Here is a 15782-nt window from a genome sequence, read left to right as displayed (position 1 = left end):
CCCTGGAGGCTGGTTTTAAAGTCAGTATAAAACTGAGTCTGCTTATATAGCACCTACCAGGCCATTAGGCTCCAGGAGAAGTATATAGTGGGTTCAGCATGCATGTGAGTACTTGCATCCCTGGATCCGATGAAAGCTGTAATGGCACCGGACGGGGTTAAAAGCAGAGTGTGCTTGGCGTGCATGCTGTACCTGCGCTCCCTGGACTTTATGTGGCTGTCATGGCCCATAAAAGGTAGGAACTAGTGTTAGGGACCACTCATGAAGGCGACCTTGACGTGGTGAGTGGCTTATTACGCTTTGGCCAAAATGTACACCAATGCCTTATTCAACATCCAGCATAAAGGCAGGGCAGAGTGCTGGTTGCAGTGTGCGATTGCATTTTGTGTTTTTACATTTATATCTCTATTTCGCCATAGCAATCTGCACCTGCTAGGGGTAGTGCAGGCTGAATTTTCCATATTATTATAACACGATGCAAAAGAAATTCAGATCCTTCATTTGGAATGGGAGGAAAGCCAGATTAGCATTCTCCACCCTTACTAAACCTAAACAAGCTGGGGGTATAGGCCTCCCAAACCCTGAACTGTACGGCAAAGCCATATTACTCTCCCGAGCTGTAGCTTGGTTACGTCCCACTATGAAACCATTTATAGCAGAAATAGAACTGGAAATATTAAACACACCAATCAGAGCCCTCCTACTAGGATGTCAAAATATTCTATCTACGTCACTATCCCATTATCCAATAGTCAAAGCTACCCTTGAGGCTTGGAAATCGCTATTAACATCCCATTGCTCCATTCCCTTTCCTTCTCCGCTTCTAACAGTAAAAGACGCAATAGACACAGCCCCCTTAGCCTTGAGAATGGCTACCCCTCAAGGGCTAACATCTACACCACTACCGCTAACTTCACTGACGAATCAGAATGGCAAACTTCTAGATCTAGAAGCTATGAAAGCTCTACTCGATCCCAGCCCAGGTGCTTTCTTCTCAATCCTATACCTCAGAGCCTACATGAGTCAACACATTCAGATGGGCGACCTCTTCCATCCCTTATGGTGGTTTGAATCAATAATCTCCCTTCCCTCTAACCCTAAAAAACCGATCTCACAAATTTATAATAGATTACGCTCCCCACCTATGCTGTCTAAACCAGCTTTCGTAAAACAATGGGAACTAGACCTGAATATCACCACCCCCTTTGCATCTCTCCACAAAATTCTTGAATCCCCACATAGGGCCTCCTGCTGTGTCTGAATCCAGGAAAATGAATACAAAATCCTCACTAGGTGGTACAATACACCAGATAAGACCACCCTCTTCTCTCAATCTGCTTCGGACACGTGCTGGAGGTGCCTACAGGAAAAAAGAATCTTTCTTCACATTTGGTGGTCATGCCCTCTTATAAACAATTGGTGGGCCAACATTTTCTCATTAGCTAACAGCATCTGCCACACCTCATTTCAACCCTCGCCTCAACTGGCTTTATTGTCCCTCAGTCATGACAAAGATCACCCACAACCCCCCTTCATCTTCTCTCAGTTACTGACGGCCGCCCGCCTCCTACTCCCCACTTTCTGGTTGCAAACCCAAATACTCTCTCTGGAACAATGGCTACAGAAGGTCGATCAACTGCACAGGTTCGAGGAAATGTCCTCTTGGGAATCCCGCTCACATACTGTATTCCTCAAAAAATGGCACCCATGGTCGTCTTATAGAGCTCCCAAAAATAATTAGCTCTTCGACCCTCAGACCAAATGAGATAGTCTAAAATAATGATGTACCCTCCTTATTGCAACTCCTTCTTCCTATCTATTGGTTCTTCATGGGCTGTCTCTCATACATGGTCCAGTGATGCCTACTAATCTGTCCGTCTGTGTTCGCATTATAAACCACTTCACAAATGATCCAGCCACCTACTCTCACGCTATTCCTCTTATCTTCAACCATTATCCCTGATTGCCCCACCCATATAATCATCTATTTGCCTCACCATTTTCATTGTGCGTAGCTGATAATCTCATGCATGTATTGTTATTTGCAATAATTGTATCACTTACTGATATGGCCTCCGTGCCAGTACCTTGTAACCTTATTACTCTCTGTTCTTTATTGAAAAACCAATAAAAATATAAAGAAAAGAAAAAAAAAAGCCACTTTTGTCACCTTACATCACAAAAAGTGCAACACCAAGCGATCAAAAAGGCATATGTCAACCAAACAAAATGGTACCAATTAAACCATCAGCTCATCCTGCAAAAAATTAGACCCTACATAAGAAAATCGTTAAAAAATGTTAAAAAACTATAGCTCTCAGAACATGGAGACACTAAAACATAATTTTTGTATTTAAAATATACTATTATTGTGTTAAAGTGAAAACATTAAAAAAAAGTGTACGTATTAGGTATCGCTGCGTCCATAACAACATGCTCAAAAAAATATCACATGACCTAACCCCTCAGGTGAAAACCGTAAAAAAAAAATATATATATATAAACAGTGGCAAAAAAGCAATTTTTGTCACCTTACATCACAAAAAGTGCAACACCAAGCTATCAAAAAGGCGTTTGTCAAAAAAATTGTACCAATGAAACAGTCACCTCTTCCTGCAAAAAATTAGACCCTACATAAGAAAATAGCTCAAAAAAAATAAATAAATAGAGCTCTCAGAACATGGAGACACTAAAACATAATTTTTCAAAGTGTCAAAGTGAAATAAATAAAAAAAAAGTGTACATATTAGGTATTGCCACATCCGTAACAACATGCTCAATAAAAATATCACATGACCTAACCCCTCAGGGGAACACCGTAAAAAAAAAAAAAGCTTTTTTTGCATTGTTTTTATATATATTTTTTTTTACGGTGCCTTTTTGTTGTTGCACTTTTTGTGATGTAAGGTGACAAAAATAGCTTTTTTTGCATTGTTTTTATATATATATATTTTTGTCACCTTACATCACAAAAAGTGCAACAACAAAAAGGAGTATGCCCCCCAAAATAGTACCAATCAAACTTTTACCTCATCCCGCAAAAAATTATACCCTATTTAAGACAATCACCCAAAAACTAAAAAAGCTATGGCTCTCAGACTATGGAAACACTAAAACAACATTTTTTGGGTGTAAAAAATGCTATTATTGTGTAAAATAATATTGTCTTAAATAAAAGTATACATATTAGGTACTAAGAAAAAGTATACATATTAGGTATTGCCGCATACATAACTATCTGCTCTATAAAACTGTCACATGACCTAACCCCTCAGATGAATGCTGTTAAAATAAATAAATAAATAAATAAAAACGGTTCCAAAACAGCCAATTTTTTGGTCACCTTGCCCCATAAAGTGCATTAACCACTTCAGCCCCGCTAGGTGAAACCCCCTTCATGACCAGAGCACTTTTTACACTTCGGCACTACACTCCTTTCACCGTTTATCGCTCGGTCATGCAACTTACCACCCAAATGAATTTTACCTCCTTTTCTTCTCACTAATGGAGCTTTCATTTGGTGGTATTTTATTGCTGCTGACATTTTTACTTTTTTTTTTATTAATCAAAATGTAACGATTTTTTTGCAAAAAAATGAAATTTTTCACTTTCAGCTGTAAAATTTTGCAAAAAAAACGACATCCATATATAAATTTTTCGCCAAATTTATTGTTCTACATGTCTTTGATAAAAAAAAAATGTTTGGGCAAAAAAAATGGTTTGGGTAAAAGTTATAGCATTTACAAACTATGGTACAAAAATGTGAATTTCCGCTTTTTGAAACAGCTCTGACTTTCTGAGCACCTGTCATGATTCCTGAGGTTCTACAATGCCCAAACAGTAGAAAACCCCCACAAATGACCCCATTTCGGAAAGTAGACACCCTAAGGTATTCGCTGATGGGCATAGTGAGTTCATAGAACTTTTTATTTTTTGTCACAAGTTAGCGGAAAATGATGATGATTTTTATTTTTTATTTTTTTTCTTACAAAGTCTCATATTCCACTAACTTGCGACAAAAAATAAAAAATTCTAGGAACTCACCATGCCCCTCAAAAAATACCTTGGGGTGTCTTCTTTCCAAAATGGGGTCACTTGTGGGGTAGTTATAGTGCCCTGGCAATTTAGGGGCCCAAATGTGTGAGAAGAACTTTGCAATCAAAATGTGTAAAAAATGACCGGTGAAATCCAAAAGGTGCACTTTGGAATATGTGCCCCTTTGCCCACCTTGGCAGCAAAAAAGTGTGACACATCTGGTATCGCCGTACTCAGGAGAAGTTGGGGAATGTGTTTTGGGGTGTCATTTTACATATACCCATGCTGGGTGAGAAAAATATCTTGGTCAAATGCCAACTTTGTATAAAAAAATGGGAAAAGTTGTCTTTTGCCAAGATATTTCTCTCACCCAGCATGGGTATATGTAAAATGACACCCCAAAACACATTTCCCAACTTCTCCTGAGTACGGCGATACCAGATGTGTCACACTTTTTTGCTGCCAAGGTGGGCAAAGGGGCACATATTCCAAAGTGCACCTTTCAGATTTTGCAGGCCATTTTTTACACATTTTGATTGCAAGGTACTTCTCACACATTTGGGCCCCTAAATTGCCAGGGCAGTATAACTACGCCACAAGTGACCCCATTTTGGAAAGAAGACACCCCAAGGTATTCCGTGAGGGGCATGGCGAGTTCCTAGAATTTTTTATTTTTTGTCGCAAGTTAGTGGAATATGAGACTTTGTAAGGAAAAAAGAGAAAAAAAAAAAAATCATCATTTTCCACTAACTTGTGACAAAAAATAAAAAATTCTAGGAACTCGCCGTGCCCCTCACGGAATACCTTGGGGTTTCTTCTTTCCAAAATGGGGTCACTTGTGGCGTAGTTATACTGCCCTGGCAATTTAGGGGCCCAAATGTGTAAGAAGTACCTTGCAATCAAAATGTGTAAAAAATGGCCTGCGAAATCCGAAAGGTGCCCCTTTGCCCACCTTGGCTGCAAAAAAGTGTCACACATGTGGTATCGCCGTACTCAGGAGAAGTTGGGCAATGTGTTTTGGGGGGTCATTTTACATATACCCATGCTGGGTGAGAGAAATATCTTGGCAAAAGACAACTTTTCCCATTTTTTTATACAAAGTTGGCATTTGACCAAGATATTTTTGTCACCCAGCATGGGTATATGTAAAATGACACCCCAAAACACATTCCCCAACTTCTCCTGAGTACGGTGATACCACATGTGTGACACTTTTTTGCAGCCTAGATGCGCAAAGGGGCCCAAATTCCTTTTAGGAGGGCATTTTTAGACATTTGGATCCCAGACTTCTTCTCACACTTTCGGGCCCCTAAAAAGCCAGGGCAGTATAAATACCCCACATGTGACCCCACTTTGGAAAGAAGACACCCCAAGGTATTCAATGAGGGGCATGGCGAGTTCCTAGAATTTTTTTTTTTTTGCATAAGTTAGCGGATATTGATTTTTTTTTTGTTTTTTTCTCACAAAGTCTCACTTTCCGCTAACTTAGGACAAAAATTTCAATCTTTCATGGACTCAATATTCCCCTCACGGAATACCTTGGGGTGTCTTCTTTCCGAAATGGGGTCACATGTGGGGTATTTATACTGCCCTGGCTTTTTAGGGGCCCTAAAGCGTGAGAAGAAGTCTGGAATATAAATGTCTAAAAATGTTTACGCATTTGGATTCCGTGAGGGGTAAGGTGCGTCCATGTGAGATTTTATTTTTTGACACAAGTTAGTAGAATATGAGACTTTGTAAGAAAAAACAAAAACAAAAACAAACAAAAAATTTCCGCTAACTTGTGCCAAAAAAAATGTCTGAATGGAGCCTTACCAGGGGGGGTGATCAATGACAGGGGGGTGATCAATGACAGGGGGGTGATCAATGACAGGGGGGTGATCACCCATATAGACTCCCTGATCACCCCCCTGTCACTGATTACCCCCCCTGTAAGGCTCCATTCAGACATCCGCATGATTTTTTACGGATCCATGGATACATGGATCGGATCCACAAAACGCATGCGGACGTCTGAATGGAGCCTTACAGGGGGGTTATCAATGACAGGGGGTGATCAGGGTGATCACCCCCCTGTCACTGATCACCCCCCCTGTAAGGCTCCATTCAGACATCCGCATGATTTTTTACGGATCCATGGATACATGGATCGGATCCACAAAACGCATGCGGACGTCTGAATGGAGCCTTACAGGGGGGTTATCAATGACAGGGGGTGATCAGGGTGATCACCCCCCTGTCACTGATCACCCCCCCTGTAAGGCTTCATTCAGACATCCGCATGATTTTTTACGGATCCATGGATACATGGATCGGATCCACAAAACGCATGCGGACGTCTGAATGGAGCCTTACAGGGGGGTTATCAATGACAGGGGGTGATCACCCCCCTGTCAATGATCACCCCTCCTGTAAGGCTCCATTCAGACATCCGCATGATTTTTTACGGATCCATGGATACATGGATCGGATCCACAAAACGCATGCGGACGTCTGAATGGAGCCTTACAGGGGGGTTATCAATGACAGGGGGTGATCAGGGTGATCACCCCCCTGTCACTGATCACCCCCCCTGTAAGGCTCCATTCAGACATCCGCATGATTTTTTACGGATCCATGGATACATGGATCGGATCCACAAAACGCATGCGGACGTCTGAATGGAGCCTTACAGGGGGGTTATCAATGACAGGGGGTGATCAGGGTGATCACCCCCCTGTCACTGATCACCCCCCCTGTAAGGCTTCATTCAGACATCCGCATGATTTTTTACGGATCCATGGATACATGGATCGGATCCACAAAACGCATGCGGACGTCTGAATGGAGCCTTACAGGGGGGTTATCAATGACAGGGGGTGATCACCCCCCTGTCAATGATCACCCCTCCTGTAAGGCTCCATTCAGACATCCGCATGATTTTTTACGGATCCATGGATACATGGATCGGATCCACAAAACGCATGCGGACGTCTGAATGGAGCCTTACAGGGGGGTTATCAATGACAGGGGGTGATCAGGGTGATCACCCCCCTGTCACTGATCACCCCCCCTGTAAGGCTCCATTCAGACATCCGCATGATTTTTTACGGATCCATGGATACATGGATCGGATCCACAAAACGCATGCGGACGTCTGAATGGAGCCTTACAGGGGGGTTATCAATGACAGGGGGTGATCAGGGTGATCACCCCCCTGTCAATGTTCACCCCCCTGTAAGGCTCCATTCAGACGTCCGCATGTGTTTTGTGGATCCGATCCATGTATCCATGGATCCGTAAAAATCATGCGGACGTCTGAATGGAGCCTTACAGGGGGGTGATCAATGACAGGGGGGTGATCAATGACAGGGGGTGATCAGGGAGTGTATATGGGTGATCACCCGCCTGTCATTGATCACCCCCCTGTAAGGCTCCATTCAGACGTCCGTATGCTTTTTGCGGATCCGATCCATGTATCCGTGGATCCGTAAAAATCATACGGACGTCTGAACGGAGCCTGACAGGGGGGTGATCAATGACAGGGCGGTGATCAATGACAGGGGGGTGATCAGGGAGTTTATATGGGGTGATCATGGGTGATCAGGAGTTTATAAGGGGTTAATAAGTGACGGGGGGGTGTAGTGCAGTGTGGTGTTTGGTGCTACTGTACTGACCTACCTGAGTCCTCTGGTGGTCGATCCTAACAAAAGGGACCACCAGAGGACCAGGTAGGAGGTATATTAGACGCTGTTATGAAAACAGCGTCTAATATACCTGTTAGGGGTTAAAAAATTCGGATCTCCAGCCTGCCAGCGAGCGATCGCCGCTGGCAGGCTGGAGATCCACTCGCTTACCTTCCGTTCCTGTGAGCCCGCGCGCCTGTGCGCGCGCGTTCACAGGAAATCTCGGCTCTCGCGGGAGGACGCGTATATGCGTCCACCCAGAAGAGCAGGACCGCCGGCAGGACGCAATCCTGCGTACGGCGGTCCTGAGGAAGTTAATGAATGATCAAAAAATCCTATGTACCCAAAAATTGTACCAATAAAAACCTCAACTCTTTCTGCAAAAAAATGAGCACCTGCACAAGACGATTGGCAGAAAAATAAAAATAAAATGGCGTTCAGAAAATGGACACACAAACATAAAATGATTTATTATGTAAAACTGAAGCAAACAAAGAAAGTAGACATATTTGATATCATTGTGTCCGTAACAACCTGCTCTATAGAAATAGTACATGATCTACCATGTCAGATGAATCTTGTATAAAATTAAAAATAACAAAATGGTGCCAAAACAGCAGTTTTTTGTTACTTTGCCTCACAAAAAAACATAATATAGAGCAATTAAAAATCATACCATCATAAAACTGGCACCTTATCCCCTAGTTTCCAAAATAGGGTCACTTTTTGGGAGTTTCTACTGTAAGGGTGCATCAGGGCAGCTTTAAATGGGACATGGCATCTAAAAACCAGTCCAGCAAAATCTGCCTTCCAAAAACCATGCGGCGCTCCTTTCCTTCTGCTCCCTGCCGTGTGCCCTTACATCAGTTTATGACTACATGTGAGGTGTTTCTGTAAACCACAGAATCAGAGTAATAAATATTGAGTTTTGTTTGGCTGTTAACCCTCAATTTGTTAAAGAAAAAGAATTTAATAAAATGGAAAATCTGCCAAAAAAGTTAAATTTAGAAATTTCATCTCCATTTTCCTTTAATTCTTGTGGAACACCTAAAGGGTTAACAAAGTTTGTAAAATCAGTTTTGAGTAACTTGAGGGGTGTTGTTTCTATAATGGGGTCATTTATGGGGGGTTTCCACTATATAAGCCCCACAAAGTGACTTTAGACCTGAACTGGTCCTTAAAAAGTGGGTTTTGGAAATTTTCATACACTTTTTAAGAATTGCTTCTAAACTTCTAAACCTTCTAATGTCCTGAAAAAATAAAATTATATTTCCAAAATTATGCCAACATAAAGTATACATAAGGGGAATGCTAAGTTATAAATATTTTATGAGGTATAACTTTCTGTTTTAAAAGCAGAGAAATAGAAATTAAAAAAATTGGTACATTTTCAAAAAAATAAATAAATTTGGGATTTTTTCATAAATAAAGGTGAAATATATTGACTCAAATTTATGACTGTCATGAAGTAGAATGTGTCACGAGAAAACAATCTCAGAATGGCTTGGATAAATAAAAGTATTCCAAAGCTATTACCACATAAAGTGACGCATGTCAGATTTGTAAATTTTGACCTGGACACTGTGGCATCAATGACCCTTGGTCATGAAAGGGTTAATATCTAAAAACAAAATGCCAAGGAAGGTGTAAGGGTAAATTTATAATTTGTAATGTTTTTAACAATTCTTTAGGTTTCACATCATAAGGGTTGTATGCAGTCCCACAATATGTATTTTAAAGATTTTGCCACAGTTTCTCCAGAAATACTTTGGACAAGAACAAAACATACGCTTACATTTGTTTCGTGTATAATACCAGCTTAACACATTTTTGGGATAAAGAGCTATTAAGAAATACTTTTGTTGATTGCTTTCAATATAATTCCTTAATGACAATCGATATATGGCCCGTAAAGCCAAATTTGTCTAAAACTGAAAAGATGGTTCCAATTTATCTTAGAAGAATACTTTTTTTGGCTTCGATATTGAAGAAAGTTGATGGGAGTTTATTTTGTTCACAATAAGGAAATCATATATCTGGTGTTGTCTGAGGCCTGTCTACTTAAACCCAAAACCTTGCAACCCAAGGAGCTCTATCGATGGTCAGTTAATAATCTTTAGTTTCAGGAAACAATGTTTTAACTAGTCTTTGATGTACAGTAGGCGCTTAAAGCAGCATTTGGGATATTCACAGGTAAGCCTCTCCGTTCAACATTGTTCCTCTTGCCTCTATCTTCCAAATCAATAGTTTTGCTTGTACCTGTAGACTATCAGATTTTACTACAGCTGAATTGTATGAATCAAAAAGATAATTGTGGGCAGTAGCAAACATGGGCGATTCTGTCTCCCATATTTGATAATGATGACTGAAATGGAGAGATAACTCATTTAAAGTCCTTATGTAATGATCTAATAAGCATCTCAAGAATATCTTTTAGTGTATTCTGTGATATCCCCTTGTTCTTAGTCTGGAATTTCACAAAAGTATCAAAAGTGTTGTGCTGGATCTTATCTGTAAGATCATAAAAATGTTGATCACCTCTCTTTCCATACCAGAGGATTGCAATTTCTGTAGAGTCAATTACTTGTACATAAAGCAGAATGTGAATTGTCTCTTCTTCTGGTTGTCTTTTCAGAGTGGGAAGGTGTGTCTTTTTATAAAAATCCATGCAGTATAAAACTAGAATTGCCTGTTTGTTTCTCTTATTTATTTCATGAAGCTCTTTAATGGAGGAAAAAAGAGCCATCTGAGAGCCTTGTGAGAAGGGACATGAAGGAGGTGAGCCGTGGGAGCCAGAGGATCTGTCGGTTGCGCTGCTGGTGCCACCTTTGGAGCTATCGTCTCATGTCAGTCATGTCCACATACCTCGGTGTTATAGAGGCCGAGTCTTTCACTGATTTATTCCTGCCCATTTGTATGAGTAATAGTCCAGGCATATACAGTTTCAGAGTCACTAGTAGGGTTCCAAGATGCTATGCAGTCTGATGCAGCCATTCAGTTTAGCCAGCAATTTATCAAGAGAATTTGAACATGCTTAGAGAAAATCTAGGAGACTTATATTCTCAAATTATTATGGGTGATGAAACATGGGTCCTAAATCAAAGAGTCCATGCAATGGAAGCACAAGGGGTCACCAACTCTAAAGAAATTTTGTGTGCAACAGTCAGCTGGAAAGATCATGCAAACTGTTTTTTTGGGAGACAGAAGGCGTTTTGCAAGAATTCATGCCACATAAGACAACAATTACTGGAGACACCTATGCTTCAACAATAAAGGCAATCAAAGAGAAACGCTGTGGGATGTTGTCGGCATGTGTGTTGTTGCTTCATGACTATGCGCCCGCTCACAAGTCTTGCAAATCACAAGCTGCTATCAGGGAATGTGGCTTAATGGAGCTTAAACATCCACCCTACAGTCCAGACCTGACTCCCAGTGATAACTTTCTCTTTTGGAACCTCAAAAAATTTCAGTGTGGGCAATGATTTCCTGATGATAGTGCAGCCAAAGAGACAGTAACAGGATTACTGCAGCAGCAAGTAGTCTCCTTATTTTCTGAGGGTATCCGATTACTGGAGGTGAAGTGGAATAAGTGTGTTGAAGTCAAGGGGGATTACATTAAAAAGTTGTAAGTTCAGTTTTCTCAGAAAATGTTGTTTTCATATTTAGGTAGCTAACTTATTGAACACCTCTCATATTTAGTTGTAAGAATTCATCTAAGCCTTTTTTTTTTGTTGTAAATTCTTTATTTTTGAATAATTTTTCAATAAGTAAACAAACATGGATAGTTCGATTACAGTGAGACAGGGTTCATCAAACCCATGATGTGCTGCAGTAACGAAAAAGGTAGGACATTTATATCTCAATTTAGGAGATGCAATCATAAATCTAGATGCAGCAAACAAGAGCATTTAAGACATTTCAAAGAAAAAACAGCGGACTATTAACTCATAGGCCATCTTCAGGGGGGCAATATAAGGATCTAGATGACAGTCCATGACTTGATAGAATAGGGCACATCACATGGTAAACAATGATAGCTGCATAGTCAATCCATAACATAACACATAGAACATAACCTATGGGTAGTTTCAGTCTCGTGATTCGGGGCATAGGAGCAATCATGTATCATAGACATATACAAGCAACCAAGACCACGTTAGAGTGTATGGTCTAGAAGCGTGTCACTAAACGTATACAGTGGGGCAGAGAGAGGAGGGTCCAGTATATGTAAATTCTGCGAATTCTGAAAGGTCTAATTACTAAATCAGTGGATGATTGTATGGTGATGCTTTCCGTTGGGGGTGGGAGTGTTAGATTCTATCTATAGTTCTTATAAAAATCCAACCATGGTTGCCACGTTTTTAAAAAGCTATTCCTGTTACCCCTTTCCCAACCAACCATCTCTTCCATGAGGCAAATCTGGTGCACTTTCCCTAACCATTCTTTGATGGTAGGTGGATCCGAATTTTTCCATTTAGTGGGAACAACAAATTTTGCTGCTCCTATCATATGTGTGGACAGGCTATTAGGGGAAGGTTTGAAGCTGTCATGTGGCAGCCACAGAAGCACCAGAGCAGGAGTTAAGGAGATATGGGAGCAGCAGACCTTGTTAGTAATCTGTTCCACTTCTGTCCAGAAGTTGGAAATAGCTTTACAGGACCACCAGATGTGGGAGATAGTTCCACATTCGTCTTGACAACGCCAACATTTATCTGAGGGCGACAGATGGGCTCTATATAGGAAGTCTGGGGTTCTATACCATCTGGATACGATTTTGAAGGAGTTCTCCCGTATGCGGATACATCTCGAGAATCCATGGGAATGCCTCAAAACCGTATTGATATCCTCATCCGACAGGGAAATCTGCAGTTCCCGTTCCCAAGCTCTTAAGTAGGTGGGTTTCTCACTTGAAGAGTTTAATATAAGCTGGGAATACAACTTGGATAGGGTTTTAGTGGGGGGAGAGGGAAGTAGGGTTTAATTTTCAAGCCAAGTGGGGTCATCATAAGGCGCTACATGTGATTTCCTATATTTTTTACAACTAAGTTCTAGGTCTAATTCAACTAGCCTGGAGCGATGGGACTCAGGGATATAACCATGAGCCTTCGTTAGAAATTCCTGTAGGTTTTCAGCTTTAGCTAGGTCGGAAATTTTAAGGTCTGAAAGATACGACCATGCTTTATGGAAATCGCATCCACCTTTGTTAAGATAGTATGGGAGGACAGATAGTGGGGCTACGGGGGATAATTTGTTGGTGGACATTGAAAGGGCCGATGATTTATTGCAAAGCTGGAACATACAATACGTTAGGGCACTAAGAGGATACCTTTTCTTCCTAATTGGGGGGGCAACCCAAAAGTTGTGGGAGGGGTCTTCACCTAACAGGGCTTTCTCTAAGGCTACATGTAGTAAATCGTTATGGGGTCTAGCCAATTCGATCCACCTCTCCAACTGGATAGCATGTAGATAGGTTCTAAGATCCGGTAAGGATAATCCTCCCCTATTTGTTTTCCTAACCAGTAGAGGGTATGCTAGTCGTGGTTTTTTATTAGACCAAAGAAAATTACTGAAAAGACCTCGGAAATTTGAAAGGAATTTGTTTGCTAGCGGGATGGGTATACATCTCAGAGTGTAAAGGATCTGTGGAAGGACATAAGTAGCCAGTAGATTCTTCCTACCCAACCAAGAAAGAAAAGGTAGCTTGATAGAGGCCAGAAAGGCTTTGATTTTGCTAAATAGGGGAACATAGTTAAGTCTAAACAGGTGTGAGGGATCAGCCGGGATCATGATTCCCAAGTGCTTAATAGCTTCCTTGGGCCATTGGAAGGAAGTGTGTTTTTTAACTTCCATCATGTGTTTATCCGGGGCTGAGATATTGAGAATCTCAGACTTGTCATAATTGACCTTGAAGTTTGAAATTTCTCCGAAGTCTGAGAAATTTTTTATCACCTCTGGAATTGCAACTGCTGGATTTGTAATAAATATAAGCAGGTCATCTGCAAAGGCCGCTAAAGAATGGGTTTTCCCCTTCACTTGGAGTCCCTTGATAACCTCAGAGGTTCTTAATTTGCAAAGGAGAGTCTCGAGGGTCAAAATGAACAGAGCTGGAGAGAGAGGGCAGCCCTGTCGTGTTCCATTGGATATATTGAAAGGTGGGGATAGAGTGCCATTGACTAGGACTCTGGCTGAGGGTTTTGAGTAAAGCGAAAAAATAGCATCAATAAACATAGGCGGGAAACCGAAATGGCGCAGGGTGCTCCCTATGAAAGTCCAATTAACCCTGTCAAATGCTTTTTCAGCATCAGTTCCTAACAGGGTCAATGGGATCTTGTGTTTTTTCGCGTAGTATATGGCGTGTAAGACTCTGCTAACATTGTGTTTGCCCTCCCGCCCCTTCACAAAACCCACCTGTTCCTCGCCAATTAGTTTAGGGAGTAGCTTCGCTATTCTATGGCTTAAAAGTTTGGCCCATAGTTTAATATCTACATTAAGTAGAGAGATCGGCCTGTAGCTGCTACATTTGGCGGGGTCTTTCCCCTCTTTGGGGATAACTGTTATGTGGGCGATTAGCGATTGCGGAGGGAGGGAGGTCCCTTTCAATAAGGAATTGCATAGATCTGCTAAATGTGGGGCAAGAATTTTCTTAAACTTTTTGTAGTAAATTATAGGTAATCCGTCAGGACCCGGGGATTTCCCTGAAGGGGTACTTGCCATGACCTCTAGTATCTCCTCTACCGTTACCGGAGACAGCGACATTTCTTTTTCTGAAGAGTCTAGAGTCGGAACGTTAGTCGTCTCCAAGAAGGACTTAATTTTGGTCAATGTGTGTTCAGGACTATTGGATTCCAGATTATATAGGGAGGAATAAAATTTAGCAAATTCCTCTGCTATTGCAGGGGTGTTGGTAAGCTGATGTCCCTTTTCGGACTTGATTCCCTGTATAAAAGTTTTTTCCCTATGTCCTTTTATCATTTGTGAGAGTAGCTTAGAGCCCCTGTCACCGTGCATATAAACCTTGTATTTGGCAGCTCTGAGGGCCTTAGCTGATTTAATGTTTAACAAGTCCTTCAGCTGGGATCTTAGTTTAGTGAGTTCCTTAAAATGCGTATCCGAGGCAACTCTTTTTGAGGTGTTTTCCAAAACAGAGATTTGTGCCAAAATGGAGTCTACTTGAAGCGTCCTTTGTTTGCGAACCCATGTGCCTAAGGATATGAGCTCCCCCCTCATATACGCCTTGTGGGCTTCCCAAATCATAGCCTTATCCATAAGAGGAGTACAGTTCAATGCAAAGAAGGCTTCAAGTTTTCCCTCCAGCCTAAGTCTGTCTTTGTCATTTTCCAAGAGGGTCTCATTAAGTCTCCATGACCAAGCTTTAGGAGGGAGGCCTTTCAGTTGGAACACCAGAGAGACAGGGGCATGGTCAGACACTGTAATCTGCCCAATAGAAGAGGACTTAATCCTCTCTAGGACATGATTTGAGAGAAAGAGATAATCAAGGCGTTGAAAATATCCGTGAACAGCAGAGAAAAACGTGAAGTCTCTGTCGCTAGGGTGAGCTACTCTCCAAGCGTCTGTGATTTGATGATCAGAAAGCGATTTCCGCAATCTACTGAGTTGTGTAGCAGAGTGTTTAGGGGCCCCCGAGGTGGAGTCCATGGAGTGGTCCAAAGCTAGGTTTAAATCACCCCCAAGAACCAGCATTCCCTCCCTAAAATCTTTGAGCAATTTCAATCAACCAGGGAATTTGCTTAGTGTTAGGAGCATATACGTTAACTAAGGTCAGCCTATTACCAAAGAGCGTGCCTTTCAGGAACAGGAATCTGCTCTCAGGGTCCACGTATTGCGCCTGGATTTGAAAGGGAATATTGGTTCCAATACCAATGGACACCCCCCTAGAGGCAGAAGAGTGAGAGCTATGAACCCATTTTGAGTATTGTTTAGTGAAAAGAGTTGGTATATGGTTGTGTCTAAAGTGCGTCTCCTGTAGGAACAGAAGGTCTGCCCTCTCTCTCCTAAGCATCTGATAGACCTGACTTCTCTTCTGGGGAACATTAAGTCCGTTTACGTTTAGTGAGGTTACCT

The sequence above is a fragment of the Bufo gargarizans genome, unplaced genomic scaffold (assembly GCF_014858855.1).
Source record: "Bufo gargarizans isolate SCDJY-AF-19 unplaced genomic scaffold, ASM1485885v1 original_scaffold_1244_pilon, whole genome shotgun sequence".
NCBI classification, from domain to species: domain Eukaryota; kingdom Metazoa; phylum Chordata; class Amphibia; order Anura; family Bufonidae; genus Bufo; species Bufo gargarizans.
This window is presented reverse-complemented; position numbering follows the sequence as displayed.